The 14,688-nt window shown below is 34.9% G+C and overlaps 1 protein-coding gene and 1 non-coding gene across 2 annotated transcripts in view; one reads left to right on the forward strand and one right to left on the reverse strand.

The window, feature by feature from the left end:
- Positions 1-14,688, forward strand: part of LOC126195254 (uncharacterized) — a 273,114-nt gene that overhangs the window by 175,574 nt on the left and 82,852 nt on the right. The gene's annotated exons all lie outside the window — the stretch shown is intronic.
- Trnat-cgu (transfer RNA threonine (anticodon CGU)) lies at positions 14,238-14,312 on the reverse strand. The gene has a single exon. It is a non-coding gene; the product is annotated as a tRNA-Thr (tRNA).

A 14,688-nucleotide genomic window follows, 5' to 3' on the forward strand; every position in this document is an offset into this window, starting at 1 on the left:
TAAATATGCAATTCTTCAGCAGTTGCAGGGACTTCATCATTCACACAATCCATGAGAAGTGAACATACTTCATAAGGATACTTTTTTGCATCCCCTTCATGATACAGATATATTTTGGCAGTACTGAATTTCCTCAGAGTACTGAAGGGTGAGTTGTTTCAAATATAAAAAACCATTCAGTAGCCAAGACTGCATAAAATACTTCTTTATTTCAGACAGCTGGTTTCAACAGACTTTTCTTTTATCTCCAGGTCTTAGAAATCTTTTTGTTATAATACATGTTCAATGTATGCTAAATCTTATGCACAAAATGTCAAGTGGATAAAAATCAGCACAGTTTATTATCACTAAAATATTCAATAACATTCATTACCCTTTTCAAAAGGCCATGTCCATATACATATAGCTCACAGGTGCTTGTTATATCATACAAACACTGTACACAATAGTGCATCTGTTTTGATATGGTGGACATATTCTATGCATTGTTTAGAATATATCCAGCATGTGTAAACAGATGTGCTATTGTGTTCTATGTTTGTGTGATGTAACAAGTATCTGTCAGCAATAGGCATATGGATATGGCCTTTTGAAAAAGGTACTGGGTGTTTTTAAATATTTTAGCCATGACAAACCTTTCGTAATGTGCTGATTTTTAACCACTTCACATTTTGTGCATAAGATTTAGCATAAATTGAACTTGTTTTATAACAAGATTTTTAATACCTGAAAATGACAGCAGAGTCTGTTTAAACTGATTGCCTTTAATAATGAAATATTTTATGTCATCTTGGCTGTTGAGTGGTAAAAACAAATTGGCAGTATTCTCTTTGATGTTATGAATGGCAAAAACATTTACATTAATTTGATGTAAATAGAATGTTTTGCGAATGGGAATTACTGGTACATTTAAATTAAGCACATAATCTAGGCAAATGTTATGAATCTTGTTTTCATTTTCCTGCTTTTATCTGTTATGTGACTTCTTTGCTCTCTCCTGGCATACTATCATCTCACCAGGAGCAGTTATTTTTCATTGCATCACTCAAATCTAAGCATTTTATTTTGATTTTCAGAGCCTCACAAGAACTGCTGCAATCAACTCAAGGCTAACCAAATTTCAGGTTGAATTGTGTTTTGAAGTACTGATACTAGATGTGAAGCCTATTTTAACATCTGAGTGGTTCAGTTTAAATGTACTATATAATTCTCTAATGTTAAGCCTTTATCAAAATATTTCATTAAGGACCCAAAATAATGGCTTTCATACACTGGGAAACTCTCAATGTGTTCATTAACAAGCATTAATATTTCTGGTGATACAGCAAACTGTTTGGGGTTCCTTGATCATAAGTCCTTTGGAATCCAATGAAGCAGTAGAAGTCTCTGAAATCTTCTCACTCATTTGAAACCTACACTATACCATGAAAAGAATGCTTTCAAATATATATCTATTCATTTTTCACCCACCACTCCTTGGTATTTGAATGGGGATGTAGCTGCCTGTGTTCTACCTTCCATTTGTTTACAACACTGGACAATAGGATGACTAACAATGAGACCTTGTAAGAATGCTGAAAATGGGTAAAGTCAGCACCAGGTTCTTGAATATCTTGTACAGTTATGGTATCTGACAATTGGTAGCAAATACCACAAGAGTAACCAAACACTCATCCTCAATAATTGACCATATTCTAACAGATATGAACCATAAATGCTGTGAAGTAACTGTTAAAAACCTTGGGATATCAGACCACTTTGGTCAAAGTGCAAAACTTGAAATATCTACAAAGTTACAAGCAAAAGTGCTTAGCTACAGAAGGGTTTTTTTCTAAATCGAAAAGGTTTGAATTTGCAACACAGATGACTGCCCAGACATGGTCAGAAGCATATTCAGGAACACATGTAAATGAAAAATTCAACAAATTCATGAATATATTCAAGTTAAAATTTGAGGAAACATTTCCTAAAGTAGTACATTCTGTTGGGAGATCTAGTAGGAAGACTTGGGTAACAAAAGGTATCAGAAAATCTTCTGAAACACTCAAATATCTGAGATCTATCAAAAATGATAAGAGTGACCCAGCCTTCTTACAGTTTTTTCTCAGGTACAAGAGGACATACAGAAAAGTGTTGCAGGAAGCAAAGAGAATCCAAAATGAAAAGACCATAGTAGTAGTAGTAGTAGTTTATTCATCCAGAGACAATTTACATTGCATGGATTTCGTCAAAAAATACGTAGTATATATATACACACATATAGGGTGAACAATATTATACAAAATACAGATGTGCATAGTAGACTACATAACATCAGACCACATTGAAATAGCATGTACAACTTTGATTATTTACATTGATGTATGAGAAAGACTTTTTACATGGAATACACAGTTGATATTTAGATATAACACATACAATTCTAGCACTTTTGTACATATTATTTATTTATATCATAGCAACAGTCAGATAAAAATTACTATTGGCACAGAGTACATAAATATAATTGTTTAGTATGAAGCTATTCCAGGTATTCTTTTACACTATAATAGCAGTTGGTCATTAAAAATTTGAATACTGCTTCTTTAAATGAAGACAATTTTTTTATTTCTTTTATCTTTACCGGTAGTTTGTTATACAATCTGCTTCCTTGTATGTTTGTTTCTGTGCCAAAGCCTTGTTAACTCTTTTTATATGAATGTCATTGCACTTTCTTGTGTTGTAAGTATGTAGATCCGAGTTGGATTGGAAATTGTTAATATTTCGTTTTACATTAATTACGCTTTTCTGTATATAGAGGCATGGTATGGGTAGAATATTCAGCTGTTTAAATAATTGCTTTGAAGGAGTTAGCCTTGAACTGTTGGTAATTATTCTAACAGCTCGTTTTTGTAGAGTGAAGATGGTTTTGAGATTTTTCTTACTATGACCCCAGAAGATGAGGCCATAGGTAATAGCAGAATGTATATAAGCAAAGTAAACAGCTCTGCTACATTACCTACTACATACAAAGCTAATAACGTGTAAAGCAAAGCAAGCAGAGCTTAACTTATGCGAGAGATACAGGATATGGGATTTCCAGTCTAAATTTTCATCTATATGTACACCTAAAATTTTGTGGTAGCAACTCTCACAATTTCTTTATTTTGTATTCTGAGCTCTAGATCAGAGTGTGACTTTGCTTTCCTGTAATGGATATAATTAGTTTTAGAGATATTTATGGTTAGTTTGTTCACTTCAAACCAATTTTGCAAATATTCTATAACTCTGGTTGCAGATGTTGGCAATACCCGGTTTATGTCAGTTACTACAATGTTTGTGTCATCCGCAAACAGGGTTATATGAGTACCATTTACTGGAATCTTGATATCATTTATGTAAAGAAGAAATAGGAGAGGTCCTAGAACACTCCCCTGCGGTACCCCAACTGGCACAGTCTGAATATCCGATCTGTAAACAATACTTTGGTTTTTACTGTTTGTTGTTGCAATTTCTACTACCTGTTTCCTATTATGGAGATATGACTGAAACCACTTTTTAGCTACTCCTCGTATACCAACATATTCTAATTTGTCTAGCAGGATATCATGTTTGACAGTATCAAATGACTTTGAGAGGTCCAAATTTATTCCTATTGTACTGTTGTTCTTATCTAGCCCCATTACAATATTTTCAATGAATTGGGTGATGGCTGACTCTGTACTCATTCCTTTGCGAAAGCCATGTTGGTTTACAGACAATAGATTGAATTTTTTGAGGTAATTTGTAATTCTGTTTTTCATTACTGTCTCTATTACTTTTGAAAATGCTGATAATAAAGCTATTGGTCTATAGTTTTCCACTTCATGTATATTGCCCTTTTTATACAATGGTTTTACTTTTGCAATTTTTAATCGTTGTGGAAAGACACCTTCTGAAAATGATATGTTTATGATGTGTGAGAGTGGGTCTGATATGACACTAGCACATCTCATCATGACTGAGCAGGGTATCTCGTCAATCCATGAGGACATTTTATTCTTCATTATTTTTATTATTTGATTAACTTCCAATTTGTTTGTGGGAGGTAGCAATAATGAATTAACACTTTGTTCTTCTGGGATTGATGTTCTACTAATCTTAGAACAAGTTTTATGCAGATTAATTGGACTATTTATGAAGTAGTCATTAATGTAATTTGCTACAGTATGATTTCTGACTAGCACACCTTGATCATCTTTTAAAACAAAGTCATCTGGATTTCTAACATTTTTGCTTGGGCCTATTTCTTTTTTTACTACATTCCATATAGCTTTTGATTTGTTTGCTGACCCAGCAATTACACTGTCATTGTGCATTGTCTTGGCTTTTTTGATCACCTTCCTGTAAATTTTCTTGTATGTCTTAACATAATCTGTGAAGTGTTCATCTTTGTTATCTTTTTTGAGTTGACTGATATGTTTTAGTGTTTGACTAGATACTCTAATAGCAGGTGTTATCCACTGGCTTGTGTTCCTAGGCATGACATTGATCTTTGTGAGCTTTTTTGGGAAACACTTCTCAAATAGGGACATGAATGTACTAGAAAAAGCATTGAAAGATTCCTCAGTTGTTGTTTGTGCAAAGACATCTTCCCAGGTTTCATTAGCTAACAACTGGATGAAAGTATTTACTTTTTCTGTATAGAAGTGCCTTTTGTATCCCCACTTATAATTTACTGCCTTGGGGATAGAGTAATTTATGTATGTTACTAGTGTATTGTGATCCGAAAGACATAAGTTTACGTTTAGTGGCTCAGTGATACCATTCTCCATATTTGAGAAAATATTGTCTAAAAGAGAAGATGACAGTTCTGTTATTCTGGTGGCATCTGTAAAGAGTGGTTTCATGTGGAAGCTGCTGAGTATACTCAAAAGCTGTCTTTTTTCATCACTTTCAATTAACAGGTTAATATTAAAATCTCCACATAAAAATAATTTCACTTCATTACTATAAAAAGTGTTTAATGCTGCTTCTATTTTTTTGAAGAATATGTTTTTGTCACCCAGTGGAGATCTATATACTGTAATGACAACTAGTTTTTCACTCTTCTCCTCAGTTTTTAACTCTATGGCACATGATTCAAAATGTTTTTCTATATTTAGATGGTCCAATTCTGTTTTCACTTTGAACTGCAGTCCTACTCTAGAGTAAATGCATACCCCACCATTTTTAAAAACACTTCGGCAATAATGTGTTGCTAAATTAAAATTGCTTATAATTATGAGACTTAATTCACTAGCCTTGCACCAGTGTTCAGATAAACAAATACAAGAGACATCAGCAAGATTATTTAAAGCTACTTCTAGATCTAGTACTTTGTTTCTGAGGCATTGAATATTCTGACACATTATCCTGACTGTTTTGCAAGTATTTTTTCTTTTGTCATTACCTGGTAATGTGCTGCTTTTTCCATAGTAGTTGTGACTTATCTGCAAATTTTCTTGCTGATTTGTCACAATCTTTTCCATTTCTTTGTCTGAAGCCACAAAAAATCCTTATTTAATGATGTAGATGTACCTTGTCTTTGACTCCTCCTTAGGCAGTGTTGTTTTGCTGCAACTGTTGTTGATGGTTTTGTTGCTGCTGCTACTGTTGTACAGAACTCAAACAATAAAAGCAGAGACATTTGGAATATAGTAAAACAAGAAACTGGTAACTCAAAATCAAAGGGTAAACTTTATAAACAACTACTTTAGTAATATAGCAACAAAACTGCAAGAAAAGATTCCTAAAACACAACACACAATGGCAAAGATCTATGTATCTCACACAATGCTACTGCTACCCACCAACGGAGAGGAAATCAGTAGCATTGCACATAAATTCAAAAGTAAATCACCCACAGGTTTAAATGAAGTATACTAAAAGACTGCATTAGCAGCATAAATGAACCCTTAGCAGACATTATAAATGAGTTGTTCTCATCAGGTTACTTCCGTAATTATCTAAAGCATGCAAAAATTCTTCCCATACACAAAAAAGGTGATACAGAAATTATAGAGTTACAGACCAGCTTCATTGCTGTCTTCTTTATCAAAAATAATGGAAAATATTATCAAAAGCAGACTTATGGACTACTTAAATAAATACCAACTCCTATGCAAACAACAGCTTGGTTTCAGGACTGGAAAGGGAACAGAAGCATCTATAGAAAAATTTACAAGAGTAGTTCTAGAAGCCCTAGATAAAGGAGAACAAGTAACAGGCATTTTCCTAGATCTCAGTAAAGCATATGATACAGTTGACCATGAAATACTACAAGGTAAACTTGAAGCACTAGGAATCAGGGGTTTTTTAAGTAAATCTTACCTTGCGGACAGAGTGCAGTGGGTGGAGATATCTCAAATTTCAAGTAGCTCAAATTATTTAGTGATACATCTTTCAGATGAAGAATATCTGAACATTGGAGTACCTCAAGGGAGTGTGTTAGGCCCAGTACTATTTCTTATTTATATTAATGACTTCCCACAGTGGGTAACGCAAGGTGAAACAGTGTTATTTGCTGATGACAGCAATATAATAATTACAGACAGGACACCAGAAATGTTAAATGTAAAAGCTGAAAAGGCACTTATGGCAGTTTGCAGCTGGTCAAATAACAACAAAGTAACCCTTAATGCGAAAAAGACTAGTAACGTAAATTTCTATATAAAGAAAAAAAAACTGAATATGACAAAACTTAAAGTTCAAAATGACATCATAGAGCGTGTAGCCAGCACAAAATTTTTGGGTATTTATGTTGATCAACAAGTAAAATGGGATGAACATATTATGATGCTTGACAAAATTTAGCACAGTATGCTATGCCTTATGAATATTAGTCACTGTGTGCAATAGTTCATACAAGAGAATGACATACTTTGCACACATACATTCTATAATAAGTTACAGCATAAAATTATAGGGTGCAAATGACCAAAATGTGAAATATGTGTGCAGATTGCAAAAACGAGCCATCAGAATAATGAGCAAGAGACACAAAAGAGCACACTGGAGTGAGCTATTTAAAAAATGGGGTATTCTGAGACTCCCAAGTGAATATATCTTGGAAACTTGTTTTTATTCATAAAAATATTGAGCAATATTTAGCAAACAGCTGCATACATGATCACCAAACCAGAAACAGTAATTACTTGAACCTAGACAATATGATTAAAACTAAAACCTAAACCACTAAGTTTTACCAGGGTGCCAAGATATACGATAAATTGCAAAATAAATCAAAAACATAAAGGAACTCCGTAAATTTAAAGCATTCCTTAAAGAATATTTATTAAAAAATAGTTTTTACTCGATTAGAGAATTCATGCAGCATAAAATTGGCATAAATAAATAATTAGGTTAATCAATTATAAAGTGGACATTCTAGATTGTAATTTACCCATACAAGCATTAGAGGAGTCTTGTGATCTATTTCTTTTGATTGCAGCAGGTTCTTCTGCATTATGTAATTCAATGATAAATTGTGTGTGTAAAATATATATATATATATATATATATATATATATATATATATATATAATGAATTTATTATATATAGCTTGTATTTCATTATCTTACATAACAAAATAATGTACATATGTACAAGGGGCGACCCAAAAGGAAACGGACTCTGAGGGCGTTGCAACTCGTAGATGTAGTGCAGGGTTCTCATGCTAGATGGTGTTAGTAGAGACCTTCATGAAACAGCTGTGCAGACGGTGTCAGTGTACAGCTAAATGTAAAAGTGTGGTATTGTGTTTCTCTGACTGTTGGCGGGTTACCTCTGCGAAGTCGTTATGGCAACTCTAAAAGAACAAAGAGTGTGTGCGAAATTTTGTTTCCTGCTTAAAAAAACTGCAATGGAGACACACCAAATGCTTCAGGAAGCTATCCAGGAGGACGCTATGAGCCGCACACAGGTTTTTGAGTGGTTGGGGTACTTTAAACTTGGTGAGATGTGTGTTGAAGACCAAACTCATTCTAGACGCCCTCTAACCCTCCGCCACACACCGTTGGGTGGCTTGCGGAGCATAAATGTAGATGTAGATGTAAATGTAGATGTAGATGTAGAAACAACATCACAAAATGAGGAGAACATTGAAAGGGTCCACCAAAAGATCAACGAGAATTGTTGTCAAATGATCGACCAAATTTCACCAGAGACAGGAATCAGTTGGAGCTCATGCCAGCTGATTTTGAGTGAGGATTTGCACATGAAACGTGTTGCTGCTAAATTTGTTCTGCACCTTCTCACACAGGAGCAAAACCCCATCCTCATGAATGTTTGTCAGGTCTTGAAAACAGAGACTGCACGTGATCCAAACTTCTTGAACAAAGTCATTACAGGGGATGAGAGTTGGTGTTATGGGTATGACCCAGAAACCAAGCAAGCGTCAAGCCAGTGGAGGACTCCCAACTCTCCCAGACCAAAAAAAGCAAGGCAAGTTAGGTGAAATGTGAAGACGATGATCATTGTCTTTTTTGATGTTCGTGGAATTGTGCATCAGGAATTCATACCTCCTGGCCAGACTGTTAACCAGCACTTTTACTTGGATGTTTTAAAGCATCTGCGGGAGGATGTGAGGAGGTAACGCCCTTAACTTTGGCGATCAGGTGACTGGTTTCTGCATCACAACAACGCTCCAGCACAGACAGCCTTACGAGTGACCCACTATTTGGCATCTCAGAGGTAGTCTGACATTCCCCAGGCTCCGTATTTGCCGGACCTAGCCCCATGCAACTTTTTCCTATTTCCATGAATGAAAAAAATGCTAAAAGGGGAGCATTATGACGATGTGGAGGCGGTAAAAACAGCTTCACAAAAGGAACTGGACAATATCAAACTTGAAGAGTTCCATACATGCTTCCAACAGTGGTAAAAGAGACTTGACAAGTGCATCATATGTAATGGAGAGTATTTTGAAGGTGACTGAAGTAATTTTGTAAAAAGGTTCAACAATAAATTTTTTATGACAACAATCCAGTTTCTTTTGGGTTCCCCCTTGTATGTATAATGATGACATCCATACAAAGAAATTTGTTTATGGATGAACAAATAAATAAAAATAAATAAATAAGTCTTGTTTATCCTTGCTGTCCATGTTAGAAACAAGCCGATAAATTGATAATATTTCACCAGCATGCAGTTTCTGCATACATTTCTTCTTGCAACTGGGATGTAACAGAAACAAAATACACAAATATAGCTGGTAAATTAATGTTGTTCCCTAATCCCACTATCAAGTTTGGATAGCTATACAACATACTAGATTGAGTAAATTAACGTTTTAATATAGTCTAATAGTCTACCTACAGTTAGGTCCAAACGTTTTTGCTGGTATAATTGTCCCTTTTGCATTGATGTACTCCAATCCTTTGGTCTCATGATGTTTTCTCACATTCTACTTCAAGAGTGATGGATCAGACTTTCACCTTCCTTTTAATTCATCATGTTCAACACAACTGTCATTTGTTACTGTCTCATTGTGAATGTCAGGCATGATGAAAAATATAAGTTTATGGACTTTTGTATAAAGAAAAATAATAAAATACTTCAGTATACAATAGTGATTCAGTTACACAGTCAAATCACCTCAAAACAGTGCACAGAAAGCAAGACAGTAGTGGACTGCTGATAACAAACACTTAGCCTCTCTATAGGTATCCACAACAGTAGAGCTTCAGTCTAGACTGATGCCCTTCCTTTACAAAGTGTTAACATTGTCACCACAACATCATAGTGAAGGAGAAGTTGGACTGATCTCCTTCCTTTACAAAACAACATGATGAAGATTCAAGATGTGAAATTTAGTGTTAGCTCAAATTCAGTTCGTTTTAAATACATTTTCATGCATATAAAGCATCAAACAGGATTATCTGCAAGTTCAATGAATGAATGTCACATTGCTCTCACATAGCTATTGGGGGGGGGGGGGGGGGGGGGCAATGGTCTTTGAAGAAAAAATGAAGGTAGAATATAACTGTAAATATGAAGACACAACATTGTTCACTAAATAGAAAAAGCATTAAGAAGCAGGCAGGCATTCCTAAAAATTGAAACTTAATCCAGTCCATTATATTTGAAACACCAATGGCAGTAGTAATTCAGAGGAAAGTTTGTACAAGTTCTGTCAACAGTCACAAACAAATTTAGCAAGTACATACTGTGAAAGCCATAGCACTTCAAGATAGATTCACATCCATGTAAAAGAGTGAAAACTTGCTAAGCAACTGGGAAAATTTATCCTTCAGAAACACTTAAAGAAATGCTGAGAAAAATAGTACAAACAGAAGATGAAGTAATGGGATGAGGTAATGGAAAGGAGCATATAGATGAGTTATGATGCAGTAGAAAACAAACAGAGAAAATGAGAGATAAGTGGAGAATATAGGCCATCAGTAAAAGAAATCATGGGAGCTGTAGATATGAAGGATATGTTGCATGAGTTGAAGTTCAGAAAAGCTGATATTATTGTACCAATGTAAAATGTTATGCATCAGCTGCAGTGAAGTTGGTAAATGATATGTCTGTCTGCACAGTTGATGTATGGGGTAGCCTCCACTTCATTGTCAGGATACTAGGAAAATGAGGTCAGTCCACAAAAGCGACTGCTTACAGATCATGGAGACGCTAAAACTATTGAACTGACAGGTGCTTCAAGACAGACATAATTTATTTTGTATAAGCCTACTAACAAAATTTCAAGAACCAGTATTAAATGAAGAATTTAGAGATATTCTTCGTACCCCCATATGTCACTCCCCTATGGACTGTAAAGACAAGATTAGACTAATTACTGAGTGAGTGTGCACAGAGACATTTAAGCAGTGTTTGTTCCTTTACTCCATACACATTTTGAATGGGAAGAAATGTTGAAACCTACATCTACATCTACACCTACATTCATGCTCTGTAAACCACGGTGAAGTGCATGGCTGAGGGTATCTCCCATTGCACAAGTTATTAGGGTTTCTTATCATTTCCATTCACATATGAAGCATGGGAAGAATGATTGTTTGAAAGCCTGTGTGTGAGTTGTAATTATTCTAATATTATCTTCATGATCCCTTTGTGAGTGATATGTAGGGCATTGTATTATATTCTAGAGTCATCATTTATAGTCATTTTGTGAAACTTTGTTGGTAGCCCTGCTCAGGATAGTTTATGTCTATCTTCAAGAGTCTGCCAGCTCAGTTTCTTCAGCATATATCTCCTGGGTAAAACAAAGCATTTGTGCTGCCCTTCACTATATACATTATTCCCACTTTAGTCCTCTTTGGTGTGGGTCCCACACACTTGAGAAATGCTGTAGAAGAGTTGCGTGAGCGATTTGTAAGCAATCCCCTTTGTAGACTGATTGCACTTCTCCATATTCCACCAACAACCTGATGCCTACCAAATTCTTTACCCATGACATAGCCCATATGATTATTCCATTTTATATCCCTACACTCAGGTTTTTGTGTGAGTTGGCTGAATCAAACTGTGACTCACTGATATTACAGTCATACGATACTATATTTTTTCATTTTCTGAAGTGTAGAGCTTTAGATTTCTAAACATTTAAAGCAAGTTGCCAATCTCTGCACCACTCTGAAATTTTATCAATATCTGACGGAATATTTATGCATCTACTTTCAGATAGTACTTCATTATAGAAAACTGCATCATTGGATAATGTCTGACATCACTATTAACATTGTCTATGAGGTCATTAATATGCAACATGAACAGCGAAGATCCCCATGCTTCCCTGTGGCACACCTGAAGTTACTTCTAGATCTGATGATGAGTTTCCATCCACGATAACATGCTGAATCCTCCCTATCAAAAAATCCTTAATTCAGTCACAAATTTTACTTGATAACCAATATGATTGTACTTTTGTCAATAAACACAGGTGTGGTACTGAGTCAAATGCTTTTCATAAATCAAGAAATACCACATCCACCTGACTGCTTTGATCAAAAGCTTTCAGTATGTCATGTGAGAAAAGTGCTAAATGCCCTCTGCCTTGCAGTTCACTGTGATTTTGCAGAGTTTGTATGTACAAGGTCCATTCAAAAAATAACCAAACGTTTGTATAAAAATACAAAACTTCAACAAAGTTTATACGTCTTTTTCATGGTGTCCTACAAGCATTATTAGATGCAGCTGGGATGAACAGGATGCCAGGAATCAGTGAAACCCTGCAGGTTCACACCAATCTGGAGCAGTAGAGTGTCATTAGATATCTGTTAGCCAAAGGGTTTAAACCAATCAAAATTCACATCAGTTGGCAGTGCAACATGATGAAAGTTCGTTTGAGTTGAACATAGTGGGCAAATAAATGCAAATGTGGTGTAGACATAGGGATGGGGGCACATTTGTTCCAGGAAAAGATCATCAATGGGAAAATATAACATAAGTATATAGCTTTTGCCAACAGAACTTTGTAAAGAAGTGAAAAAGGCTACATATTTAGAGAAAATAAACTGAAAACATGTATATTTACAGTAGATGAACTTTTGGCTATTCATTGGGCATTCAGTAAATTTAAAAATTACTTACTGAGTCACAAAATTATGGTCTACTCAGACCATAAAGCTTTGCATTATTGAAAGAGTGTAAAATATATCACAGTAGAATAACCAGATGAGCATGATTTTTTAAGCAATTTGATTACACCACAAAACTCATGAAGGGGAAATAAATGTAAATGTAAATGAAATGCTATTTACAATTACAGTTTTGTATAATGCACAGAACAACACAAATAACTCAATTGTACTTTTGTAAAGAATTATCTGTTCATAAGACATTTTTACATTTTCTTGCTCTGCTCTGTACATCCCGTGAAGGAATATCATGTATAATTCTTAAGCAGATGATTCTGGAATGAATGTCTAATGTACTAGACTAAGACACACCACACTGAAGAGATCAATGCCAAAGCTATAAAATTACATGATCATCGTTTTGTTTTGTTCACAAATATGAAGGTACTGGTATTTGTTTTTGTCCATTTTCTTGTGTTAATTACTTACAAAAATATCACACTTCACTACAATTCATATAATGTTTCTTTAAAATTGTGGAAACCAATGTTGAATGTAATAAAAACAGACAAGTATTTCTTGTTTCAAAAGTAATTCACAATGTCATCTTTTACACTAGTATATATTGATTTCTCAGCTCAGGTGTAAACATCACAGATTTTTTTAATTCTTTGTAATTAATTTATGTATACTGATTATTTTGGTTCAACCAGATTGAGGTGCACCTTATCTGATACAGAAGTCTGTAACTGCGATTCATTAAATATTGTGAATGCAGTAGTAAGTGTGAAAAAACTACACTTGTTAAATGATATGCATGGCAAAGCACTGAGCCCACCAATTCAGTGCTAACTTGAATGTTTCTTGGAGAAGATCTGTGCTTGTAGTATTGAACAGTTCTGCTGAAGTTTCATTAAAATGAAAGTGAAAATTAATTTTCAGTGGTATCTTTTTATTTTTTTGGTCTCAAAATCAACTCATATATCAAAATCCAGGAACAACTAATTACCCATCCGCATCTTCAACAACAGAAGGTGATGGACGTTAAATAATACAGCTAAACATTGTAACTTAATCTGCTACTATTTTAAATTTAAGTGTTATATGATTCATAAATGTTTATACAAAAAACTGCAACACTGAATCATAAATTTGAGTTTCATATACATAACTGGTAGCCAATTATAATGTTACAATTTGCTCCAATCCTGGGTGATACTGAGTGTTGAGCAGGGCACTCAGTTTCATCCAAAACTGCAACAAATGCCCCATAATCTCTGACAAGGCTTCAGCTGTCTCTTATCATGCTCATCTGATACTTTTTGTATGCATCACCTCTTCTATCAGGTTACTAATAATCCTGCAGTCAAGTGCCCTAAATTCACAAAGAACCAAGACATTTCCAGCTACTATTTGGTGTTATGTTGTAGGCCATTTGATTTTATAACATAATTCCACTAATGGTATTGTATATTACTGTTCTGAAATCACGTATGCAATTTGCAGAAATACTTCCTTTGATAATGATGCCAAAATTATATAAATATACTAAGATGGTATCTGTTCTTTCAGACATGTTCAAAAGAACAAATACCATTGGTGACCATGCAGCTCGTTAGAAAGAAATTACAATGAAATGAACACCCTTAACTGCTTACAGGCGTTGACATATGTCAACGGGGACAGATGAAAATGTGTGCCCTGACTGGGACTCGAACCCAGGATCTCCTGCTTACGTGGCAGATGCTCTATCCATCTGAGCCACCGAGGACACAGAGGATAGCATGACTGCAGGGATTTATCTCTGGCCCCCACCCATTATACTCATTACTCGCGGTGCGTTACCGATTCCCATAAGAGTTTGGGCACTGTTTGTGCATTCGCACAGAAGAAGAAGATAATCAAATGGCCGGTGAGCCTTAATTATATATATACTAAGATGGTATCTGTTCTTTTGGACATGTACATCACTCAGCCTTGTGAGGCAAAGGGGGGAGTGAGATATAAAATTCTTTGACCACTTACTGAGAATTTGATTTAGTAAATAAATAAACTAAAAATATACTTGTTGTTGCAGTTGTGGTCTTCAGTTCAGAGACTGGTTTGATGCAGCTCTCCATGCTACTCTATCCTATGCAAGCTTCTTCA

This window comes from Schistocerca nitens, chromosome 7 (genome assembly GCF_023898315.1).
Source record: "Schistocerca nitens isolate TAMUIC-IGC-003100 chromosome 7, iqSchNite1.1, whole genome shotgun sequence".
Classification (NCBI taxonomy): domain Eukaryota; kingdom Metazoa; phylum Arthropoda; class Insecta; order Orthoptera; family Acrididae; genus Schistocerca; species Schistocerca nitens.